The 11942-nt window shown below is 39.4% G+C and overlaps 1 long non-coding RNA gene across 12 annotated transcripts in view; it reads left to right on the top strand.

Moving 5' to 3' along the window:
- The window catches only part of LOC131815125 (uncharacterized), a 42240-nt gene that overhangs the window by 719 nt on the left and 29579 nt on the right, over positions 1 to 11942 (top strand). For 9 of the 12 annotated variants that reach the window (XR_009347578.1, XR_009347579.1, XR_009347574.1 and 6 more), the window contains exon 2: positions 10388 to 10443. This is a non-coding gene — a long non-coding RNA (uncharacterized LOC131815125). Of the gene's footprint in view, positions 1 to 998; positions 1095 to 7968; positions 8120 to 10387; positions 10444 to 11942 lie in introns of all 12 variants that reach the window. The other 3 variants (XR_009347580.1, XR_009347571.1, XR_009347573.1) reach the window with 2 other exon arrangements.

Below are 11942 nucleotides of genomic sequence, written 5' to 3'. Positions count from 1 at the left end.
AAGTTAAAATTATCCCTAACCCCACCATACAGAGATAATTATAACCAACATGGATATTTTGGTATATCTTTCCAGACATTTGTCTGTCTACCCATATACACACCTGAACAAAAATGGAATGACACTCTGTTATTCTCAATTTGATTTTTCACTTTCTAGTATATCAATATCTTTATATCTATAGCAACACTTTAAAGGTTTGTGAATTCTGTTTAGTTGATGGGTTAGTTATCTGTCTAATTCATTACTCTGAGTTAGGCACCATTTTTGGCATATGATTGTACCCAGATGAGTGAAACAGATTATGTTCCTGGTCTCCTAGAATTTACATTCCTGCTCTGGCCTGGCTGTCTTAAACTTGACAACATCTGGATCTGTGCATGCCACTGTCAATGTTCCTAGTTTGCTTACCCTGCCCAGACCTATATCTCAACTTGATGTTTCTGCTTGTGTGTGTACTGGTTGAGATGAACCTCTTGGACTGCCAAGATCTTCCTGTCCATTGGCCTCTTTTATTTATTTATTTATTTATTTATTTATTTATTTATTTTTCAGAGGGAGAGCGAGAGCAAGCACAGGCAGACAGAGTGGAAGGCAGAGTCAGAGGGAGAAGCAGACTCCCCGTGGAGCAAGGAGCCCGATGTGGGACTCGATCCCAGGACGCTGGGATCATGACCTGAGCCGAAGGCAGCTGCTTAACCAACTGAGCCACCCAGGTGTCCCTGGCCTCTTTTTACTTGATATAGAAATGACTTATTTTTCATAATTAAAACTTCTTTCTATTTTGGATAATTTCCTTTTGCTTATAATCTCAGTTATTAACACTAACATTAATTAAGAAGCCTAAATCAAGGAGATGGAAAACCTTTGTGTACCTTGGATATTGTCTAAATGAGAGATAACAGATTTTGTTCTTCAACAAGACCAGTAGATCTAAGAACTCTGAGTTTTTTTTAAACATAAATTCATTCAACAAATATTTATCAAACATGTCTTAGGTATCAAACGTTTCTAAAAGCTACAGACACAGAAATGAACAGAAGAAAGAATACTCCCTACCTTCACGGAGCTTGCCTTTTAGTGAAGGGAGTCAGGTAAGCAGTTAATAAAACAGAATAAACAAGTAGAGTAGCTGGTGATAAGAGTTCAGGAGGAAAATAAAGCAGAAAAGTGAGGTCTGAGATGTAGGAGTGGAGGATAGTTTGATAATTTTTTAAAAAAGATTTTATTTTTTGACAGATCACAAGTAGGCAGAGAGGCAGGCAGAGGGGGAGGGGGGAAGCAGGCTCCCTGCTGAGCAGAGAGCCCGATGCGGGGCTGATGCAGGGCTCCATGTGGGGCTCAATCCTAGGACCTTGAGATCATGACCTGAGCCGAAGGCAGAGGCTTTAACCCTCTGAGCCACCCAGGTGCCCCCCCTAGTTTGATAGTTTTAAATAGGGTATTCAGGAATCATTATTTTTCTGAAATTTCCCCAATTGAATTGGATCCTGATAAAAGTCTTACTCTGTCAAATAGAGCAACTCCATGACAAGAGTAAAAGACACAACAAAGATGATCAATGACCACAGAATTAAGGAGCTTTAAAAGAAAGAAAGAAAGATCCATTACCTCACCCATCTACGTTACCTCACCCATCTACCTGGTCTGGGCCCTGCAGTCACTTCCCTGAGCCATTCCTGAAAGAGTCCAAGATCCCTCAATTATGGCTACTCTCATAAGAACAATGTATATATCAACTGTCATATCTCTTCCTCCTTTAATTTTAACTTTCTATTATTTATTTCAACAGAAAATTTCTTCTTAAGACCATGATTCTTAAACAACACAGTAAGCCACCTAGACTGAACAGACATGTACAAAACATCCATCCAATGAAAAGAGCATAAGTGCTCGTCCCAAGTCTACATGGGACATTCTCCAGAATAGAGTATATGTTAGGCACACATTAAGTCTCAACAGATTTAAGAAGATAAATGTGATAAAAAATATCTTCTCATTAGAGAAGTTGTGGTTACACAATGGGATGAATTTAGAAATAAATAAATAAAGCCAGACAATTCACAAAATTATGGAAATCAACACATTTTAAACAACCAGTGGCTCAAAGAAGAAACCACAAGAGAAATTAGAAAGTACTTAGAGACAAATGAAAATAAAACAACATACCAGAACTTATGGGACACAGCAAAAGTGGTGCTAAGGGGGGAATTTATAGCTATAGATGCTTACATTAAAAAATGAGATCTCAAATAAAAAACCTAACTTTATAACTTAAGGAAGTAGAAAAGAGAAGAACAATCTAAACCCAAAGCCAGCAGAAGAAAGGAAATAATAAAGATTAGAGCAGAGATAAATGAAATATATATGAAATAAGAGAATAAAAACAGTAATGAAAATCAATGAAACCAAAAGTTGGTTCTTTGAGAAGATCAACAAAATTGACAAACATTTAGCTAAATCAACTAAGAAAGAAAAAGAAAGACAAGAAGAGAGAATACTCAAATTACTAAAATCAGAAATGAAATGAGGGATTACTATATATTCTACAGAAATAAGAAAAATTGTAAGATAGTGGTATGAAAAATTGTGTGGGAAAAAATTGGATAACCTAGATGAAATGGACACATCCCTACAAACAAAAAAGCTACCAATTGTAAATCACAAAGAAATAGACAAATGGACATCAGAAAAGAAAAAGAAAAGCCTAGGACTTGACGGCTTCACTGATGAATTCTACCAAACATTTAAAGAACTAATCCAATCCTTCTCCAACTTTCCTAAAAAATTTCAGAGGTGGGAACACTTCATAACTTATTCTATGAGGTCAGAATTACCCCAAATGCTAAAGCCAAAGACACTACAAAAAAAGAAAACTACAGATCAGTATCCTTTATGAACATTGATGCAAAAATCCTCAATAAAGTACTAGCAAATTATTCAGAAGCATATTAAAAGGATTATACTCTATGATTAAGTGGGATTTATTCCCCAAATGCAAGTATGGTATAGCATGTTCAAATTGATCAGTGTAACAGACCACATCAAAAAACAAAGGAGAGAAAACATGATTATCTCAGTTGATGCAGAAAAAATATTTGACAAAATTCAACACACTTTCATGACAAAAACACTAAAAAAGATAGGAGTAAAAGGAAACTGTCACCACATGTCCAAACTGTGTATGAAAATCCTATAGCAAACATAATACTCAACTGTGGAAGACTGAAAGTTTTCCCTCTAAGATCAGGAACAAGGCAATGATGCCTCTTTTCACCACTTCTGTGTAACATAGTCCTGGAAGTTCTAACCATGACAATTACTTAAGAAAAGTAAATAAAAGATATATAAATAGTTAAGAAGTAGAATTATTTCTATTTGTAGATGATATGATCTTACATATTAAAAAAAAGTCCTAAGAAGTCCACAAAGAAATTGTTAGAATTGATAAATGAATTCAGCAACTTGTAGGATAAAAAGTTAACACACATAAATCAGTTGCTTTTCTGTATACGAGCAGTGAGCCAAGGAAATGACAAAAGGAATGACAAAAGCAATTTCATTCATAATAGCATCAAAAAGAATAAAATACTTACAAATCAACCAAGGAGATGAAAAACTTGTACAATGGAAATTATAAAATGTTGCTAAAAGAAATTAAAGAGGACATAAATAAATGAAAACACATCCCATGTTCATGGATTGGGAGGGATTATATTGTTAAATTCCAGTATTACCAAAGCAATATGCAGATTCATTGTCATTCCTACCAAAATCCCAATAAACATTTTTTTGAGAAATAGAAAAACCCATACTAAATTTTTTCTGGAATCTTCAAGGGACCCTGAATAGTCAAACGATCTTGAAAAGAATAAAACTGGAGGACTTAAGTATCCTGATGTAAAAATCTACTACACAGCTATAGTAATCAAAACAGCATGGTATTGGAATCACTAACTCATTAAAAAAACAAAAAAGGAAAAAAACTAAGATAGTTACCAGCAGACCCACACTGAAGGAAAATCAAAGTTCTCTGACCAAATGAAATGATCCCAGATGGAAGCATAGAAATACTGAAGAATGAATGGGTCAATATGTGTATAAGAATATTGATGGCATGAAGAAAAAACCAAAATGTCTAATGAGGTACATGCCCAAAGCACTAAAAAAGATATTAGGGTAGTAAATAAATTCAAAGTGTTATATAGAACTTTCATTGACTTTAAGAAGCCAAAGATGCATAATGTGGTCCCTAAGGAAACTCCTAACAGAATAGTAAAAGACAACAAATGAGTTAGTGGAAAAGGAAGGATATATTTCATTAATTCAAGAGTAAGTATATGAGGAGAAAAGGAAAAGTAGAACAGGTGAGGCAGATTGAATATAAATGGAAAAATGGTGGACTGAGAGGTTAAATGAAAGTGATAAAGTATTCCAACTAAAGACAAAAATTGTCAGACTACATTTTTCAAACAGAAGAGCTGGGCAGTCAGAAAAAGGACATTTGAGGAAATGGCAAAAATTTATTTGGGAATTAAGACTAGGAAGAGTGCCGGGATATGGTAAACTATGAGAATAAACATACTCTTCTAAAGACTTTGAAGTTTGTTCTGTCAGAATTAATCTTGGAGCAAATACTCTTGGTCCCAGTCTCTGTGCTAGAAGGTGATGGGTAGAAACATGAAAAACTGGTTCAACTGTTACAAAAATTCTCATCAAACTAATTACCTTGATCAGTGTCCCACAATTTCCTCCCACATCTGCCACAATGGAGTTTAGGACTTGCAGTTTGGTGCAGCGATTAAAAGTGGACTTAGGTGGCTTGGATTCAAGGCCCTCCTTCTTTTAATTCTTTAATTTCCTGGTTGACCCATTCATTCTTTAGCAGGATGCTCTGAAAATATGCAGGGAATGATCCCAATCTTTTGGTACCAGTTCAGACCTGATTTGTGACCCAGGATGTGATCTATTCTGGAGAATGTTTCACGTGCTTCTGTTGTTCCATTCTGGAGAATGGATCTGTTCATCTATTCTGGAGAATGTTCCACATGGTCTGTTGCTTTGGGATGGAATGTTCTGAATAGATCTGTGATGTCCATCTGGTCCAGTGTGTCATTTAAAGCCTTTATTTCCTTGTTGATCTTTTGCTTAGATCATCTGTCCATTTCAGTGAGGGGAGTGTTAAAGTCCCCTACCATTATTGTATTATTGTCGATGTATTTCTTTGATATTGTTGTTAATTGGTCTAGGGAAATAGATATTTAAAATTGTTAGATCTTCTTGTTGGACAGACCCTTTAGATATGATATAGTGTCTTTGCTTGTCTCTTATTATAGTCTTTGGCTTAAAATCTAATTTGTCTGGTATAAGGATTGCCACCCCAGCTTTCTTTTGATGTCCATTAGCATGGTAAATGGATTTCCACTCCCTCACTTTAAATCTGGAAGCATCTTTGGGTCTAAAATGAGTCTCTTGCAGAAAGCATATTGATGGGTCTTGTTTTTTTTTTATCCATTCTGATACCCTCTGTCTTTTGATTGGGGGCATTTAGCCCATTTACATTCAGGGTTAGGGTTAGATATGAAGATATGAAGATATGAATTTAGTGCCATTGTCTTGCCTGTAAGGTGATGGTTACTCTATATTGTCTCTGTTCCTTTCTGGTCTGTTACTTTCAGGCTCTCTCTTTGCTTAGAGGACATTTTTCAATGTTTCCTCTAGGGCTGGTTTGTTATTGGCAAATTATTTTAGTTTTTGTTTGTCCTAAAGCTTTCTATCTCTCCTTATATTTTCAATGACAGCCTAGTTGGATACAGTCTTTTTCTCATTTAGTGCTCTGACAATATCATGCCAGTCCTTTCTGGCCTACCAGATCTCTGTGGATAGGTCTGCTGCCAATCTAATATTTCTTCTGTTGTAGGTTACAGACATCTTGTTCTGAGCTGCTTCCAGGGTTTTCTTGTTGTTTCTGAAACTTGTAAGTTTTCCTTTTAGATGATGGGATGCTGACCTATTTTTGTTGATTTTGAGGGGGGTTCTCTGTGTCTCCTGGATTTGGATGCCTGTTTCCTTCCCCAAATTAGGGAAATTCTCTGCTATAATTTGGTCCAATATATCTTCTTCCCTTCTCTCTCTTTCTTCTTCTTCTGGGACCCCAGTTATTCTAATATTATTTCATCTTATGGTATCACTTATCTCTTGAGTTCTCCTCTTGTGACCCAGTAGTTGTTTGTCTCTCTTTTGCTCAGCTTCTTTCGTCTCCATCATTTGGTCTTCTATACCACTAATTCTTTTTTCTGCCTCATTTATCCTAGCAGTAAAAGCCTCCATGTTTTATTGCACCTCATTAATAGCTTTTTTGATTTCAACTTGGTTAGATTTTAGTTCTTTTATTTTTCCAGAAAGGGGTTTTATTTCTCCAGAAAGGGATTCTCTAGTATCTTCTGTGCTTTTATCAAGCCCAGCTAACACCTTGATAATCATCGTTCTGAACTCTAGTTCTGACATCTTACTAATGTCCGTATTGATTAGGTCCCTAATTGTCAGTACTGCCTCTTGTTCTTTTATTTGAGGTGAGTTTTTCCACCTTGTCATTTTATCCAGATAAGACTAGATGGATGAGAGAACAAAATACTAAAATTGTAGCAACGACCCTAGAAAAATATACACTAACCACATCAGAAGAGACCCAAAACTGGGGGGAGATGGCAGGAGGAAAAAAGATATATACGCGTGTGTGTGTGTGTGTGTGTGTGTACACATACATACACTGGTAAATAGAACAGAGCCACATATGTGATTTTGGTTGTATTTTGGTCTGTTAGAAGAAACTGCCTCCCAAAATTTTAAAGAAATGTATATATATATATATATATATATATATATATATATATATATGCAAAAATAAGGGTAAACATGATGAAGAGATAGAATATGACTGTAAAGATGAAAATTAAAAAAAGATTCTAAGAAAGGAACTGATACGGTAAGAAGTTGGTTGAAAAAAGAAAAAAACACAGGAGAGAATGTGATCAAGCAGGAGACTAGAACAAAGCCATACACTAAGGGAATATTTTGATTTGTTAGAAGAAACTGTATCCTAGAATTTAAAAAAAGAAAAACTTATATGTACACAAAAAGTAAGATTAAATACAATGAAGGGACAGAATATGAGTATAACAATGAAAGTTAAAAAAGATTTTTAAAAAGGTATTGATAAGATAAAATAGTTTAAAAAGGTTAAAATAGGAAAGAGGAAAAATTAAAAAAATAGAATAAGAAAAAATAAAATTAAAAAATTTAACTTTCAAAGACTAAAGAATCATGGGGAAAAAAGCCATGAATTCTATGTTCTGCTTTCTCGTAGCTCATTGATCAGTGAACTTGGTCTTGGGGGGACATTCTTGCTGATCTTCTGCAGGAGGGGCCCATTGCCGTGATTCTCAAACGTCTTTGCCTGGGGCAGAACCGCACACCCTTGCCAGGGGCGGGGCTCATCAATCCGCTGGGGTTCGCGCTCGGAGCTTTTGTTCCCTGAGCGCTTTCCGTACCGCGTTGGGGGACGGGAATGAAGATGGCGGCTGCCTGGTCTCGCCAGCGGAGCCCGAGAGCTTGGGCCCGCTCCTCGGTGCGCCCCCGGGGAAAAGCCGTCAGCCCCTGCCTCTCCCTGGTCTCGGCTGCACTCGAGCTCCCCCGGCCTGCGACTGAGAGTTTCTGTCTCTGTCCCGCGGCCCGCGTGGAGTCTTCAAACCCAGCGGATTCGGGCAGTGCACCCCTGGGCCACTCCTCCCGTAGGAGGAAGGGGGGAGTCTCCCTGGAGCTGCCACTGGTGGGGTCCCTGCTCCCAGAGTAGTGGCCCGACTCTGCCTCGAGTCACAGTTTATGAAACCCCGAGCTGAGAGCTCACTGCTCGGCTCCATCTCTCCCCCCGCTGCCCGGCTCCATACCCGGGGGCTCTGCCAAACTCAGACACCCCCGGTCTTTCTGTGACCACGAGGGACCTGAGACCACACGGTCCCCATGAGGGCTCCACGCCCTGCTTCGTCTCTGGAGCGACGGCCGGCATCGCAGCAGACTTCTAAGCGTTCTGATTTTGGCCCCGCTGCTCTCTCACCTGCTGGTAAGTGGCTGACCTTGGATTCACTTCTCTGCACATCCGACCTTCCAGAGAGTGGTTGCTTTGAAGAGGGAGCAGGAGGCTGGCTGAGGACAAAGCAAAAGCTGGCACCTTGCACCCCCTCTCCACCCGCTCCCCTCGGTAATGTGTGTGACATCCCTCAGGCACCCCTGACTGCGCTAAAAGAAAAACAAATAGTTAACTTGCAGAGATCACAGTCCTGCAAGGCTGAGTCTCCCTTGGTTTACAAATGTCCTTGAGATTACAACAAAGAAGTTACCTTATCAATAGCCCAATTTCCAGAGGCACATAACTCAGTTCCTCAAGCCCTAAGGTCGCCCTCCTCTCCATAAACAAAACTGAAGGAGGCTGAGGTAGAAGGAAAAGTAAATAAAGTTAAATTTCTTCTAAACCTGAATCTCACTAACAAGGATGCTTGATAGCAGGAATGTGACATTCCACCAGGAGACTCCCCAATTGCCTTTATGTTAGTGACTCATTAGAGGGAAAATGGCCTTGGCTTGATAGTAACCAGGCCTTCAATATCCTGACAGTCTTCTTTACCCCAGTAGCCCTTCTGAACACCCCTTTGTCCTCACCTCCCCAACTTGTGTGTATATAACCAGCCCCTCCTCACATCCCTGGTGCAGCATCTCAGTCTGCCCATGGGTCCTGTCCCTGTGCTCTAATAAACCACCTTTGTGCACCAAAGATGTCTTAAGAATTCTTTCTTAGCTGTCGGCTTTGAACCTCACCCCATCGAACCTCACCTACGTTCAAAAACTTCATCATCTTTTCTGTTCCTAGAACTGCTGCTGTTCTCTTCGATCTCCTGTTGGATTTGTAGGTGTTCAGAATGGTTTGGTAACTATCTAGCTGAACTCCTGGGATCAGATGACCTTTAGGTCTCCTACTCCTCCGCCATCTTGCTCCTCCATCACCAGAAGGAGCATTTGAACAGACGTAGGACAAGACCCTTCTTGCAGAACATGGTTCAGGAGTGGTGGGAGGCTCTGGCCAGGCAAATTCTTCTTCATTTGCTGACTGGTTCATGAGGTCCCACTTTTGGGTCTTTATCCATTTCATTTAGGTGATGCTTTGATACTTCTTTCCCTCCTATGGCATAAGCACAGGACCTCACATTCTAGTTGCGAAATCCTGACAAAATCCAGATACTCAGGGGATAGGGATGCCGGGTAAAATACAAATTCTGCACAGGCTACACTTACTCTAAAACATTATTTATCGTTTATCTGAATTTTGAAATTAACTGGTTGTCCTATACATTTGCTAAGTCTGGCAACTTTGGGAAGGGTCATTATTCATTTAAAACCGAGTGTAGGGGTGTCTGGGTGGCTCGGTTGGTTAAGTGTCAGCCTTTAGCTCAGGTCATGATCCCTGGGTCCTGGGATCAAGCCCTGCATTGGGCTCCCAGCTCAGCAGGGATCCTGCTTCTCCCTCTCCCTCTGTCCCTCCCCACCTCTTGTGCACTCTCTCTCAAATAAATAAATAAATATATCTTTAAAAATTGAGTGCCAATTAATTTGTCAGGTTTGTTTTCTTGAAAGCATGTTTTCTATAGGAAGGGGTAAGTCAGTCTATGGGCGTTTATGGAAAAAGGAGTCTGGATGATGGCCTTCGGAGAAAGTCACTATGGAGAAAGAATAAATAACAAAAAAGCAGGAGTTATCCAAGTGGATGGTGGTGGATGGAGGTGTGTGTGAGGTGAAGGATATCTGTGACAAAGGGAACAGCATGGGCCAAAGCAGAGAGTAAGAATCCTAGTGGTATGAGTTTAGGAAATAGGCTGTCATCGTGAGTAGAAAGAGGGAAGCAGGGAGAAGTAAGAATGAGAGAGATGAAGGTCAGTTAATGGAGGTCCTTGAATGCCCTTGAGCTTGAACATTGTCCAAAGGATGATGGGAAGATTTTGAAGGGCTTTGAAGATGGACTTGCCATGCCACACTTGCAGCAGTGTGGACAGTAGTTGGGGGTGGCCTGGCATTAACTTCCCTATGTTTGCTTTGCTAGTAGAAGGATTGGTATGGAATCTGCCTGCTTCATTCATTTATTTATGAGTCTAGTCCCTGAAGGCATCCAGGCTGGGATGTTTAAGGACTTCCGTAATGCTTTAAGGTAGGTTTGTAATACGAGTCAGTCCCTTAATAGGTGCAAAGCTCATCAGATGCTTAGCAGTGTGGTTAGCGAAGGCCCCGTGATGAATCAATGCTTCAAATGCCTGAAGATGACTTTTTTTTTTCCCCCTTGCAGGGAGAAGTGACTAATGAACAGACATGGAGTCTCTGGTTATACTTCTTTTGTATAAGGTAAGAAAAGAAAATGAAGTTAAACCTTATTAACTGTAAGTGACGACCAGGGAACAAGCTTGTGACGTAAGATGTAAACTTTAAATTGCACAGGAATTTCAGTTGTCACTTCCTTGTGGCTTTAAAAAACTGACCCCTCATATTCATTTTGCCGCCAACTATTTTTTTACTAAAAGCCACATTAGAATACTGCATCCAGCTACATCTTTGTTGGTTATAGAGATTTTATATTACCAGGTCGTGGTTTTATCTCTTTAAAGAAATCAGTAGACACAGCCCAGGGTGTTATGCCCAAGGGGCTGCCTTTGGTCCTGATAGTAGCCTGGTAAGTTGGTCTCTTCGTTCCAAATCTTTTTTTTTTTTTTTTTAAGAATTTTTAAAAAATTCTTTATCTTTTACTCAAAGCCCAGATACTTGCTAAGTCTTCAGAGAGAGCATCTTTCTTCCACTGGTGGGTCCTGCTTTCTTCCCCAGGCTCATTCCTTGTCTTTCCCCTCCAACTCTCCCTGAAGTCATGACGAACTTCCACCGTTTCTTCAGATGTGCCTGCTTCTTTGTGTCTCTCTCCCGAACTCTGCAGGGGGGCGTCTCTCAGTAAGGATGGCCCCTTTAACTCCCTCCCGGGACATGAAGAATATAGTCCACATCAAATGACACTTCCTCAGAGAAACCTTTTTAAAAATGCCCCGGAAAAATCTCTCTCCCCATACACGACCCCTTCACATCTCTTTCCTATAACCTCGATCGTATCTTACTGTGGCAGGTATGTACACATATATGCTCAGCCCTCTCGCTCGATACACACGTGTCCCATACGGAGTAGTAGTACTCTTCAGAAATACACTAGATGCACCACGCCTGCTGTGCACATATGTGTGCACACGTATGCTTATGGTACACACGCACGTATGTACCGTAAGTGTACTCTTCAGAAATACGCTAGATGCACCGTGCCTGCTGTGCACATATGTGTGCACACGTATGCTTATGGTACACACGCACGTATACGTATGTATTTATGTATACTTACACGCATTACATGCTTATGAAGTGAACAATGCATTTAGTCCAATTTCTGAGGAGTAATCTGCATTTATGAAGACTATTTAGGGCAGCGACACAGCTCTGTCCTTTTTGTTCTCGAAGCCCCCGTGTGCTGTTTAGCTATCCATCACCGTTTTGATCACATTGGCTTATGTATAGCTTTTGGATAGTACAAATGAACGTACTGTGAATATTATATACCAGTTTTTGTATAGATATATATTTTTATTTTTTCTGGGTTAATAAATACATATCTTGTGTGAGATATAATATTTGCAGATGTTTTCTCCCCATCTGTAATCTCTCTTTTGTTCTCTTAACATTGTCTTTTCAATGGTGGAATTTCTTAATTTTGATAAACCCTAGTTTATAAATTTTTTTTTCATGGATTGTGGATTTGATATAACTTAGACATCTTTCCCTAATTGAAAGACTATTTTTTAATGTTCTCTTCT

The sequence above is a fragment of the Mustela lutreola genome, chromosome 14, assembly GCF_030435805.1.
Source record: "Mustela lutreola isolate mMusLut2 chromosome 14, mMusLut2.pri, whole genome shotgun sequence".
NCBI lineage: Eukaryota > Metazoa > Chordata > Mammalia > Carnivora > Mustelidae > Mustela > Mustela lutreola.
This window is presented reverse-complemented; position numbering and strand designations above follow the sequence as displayed.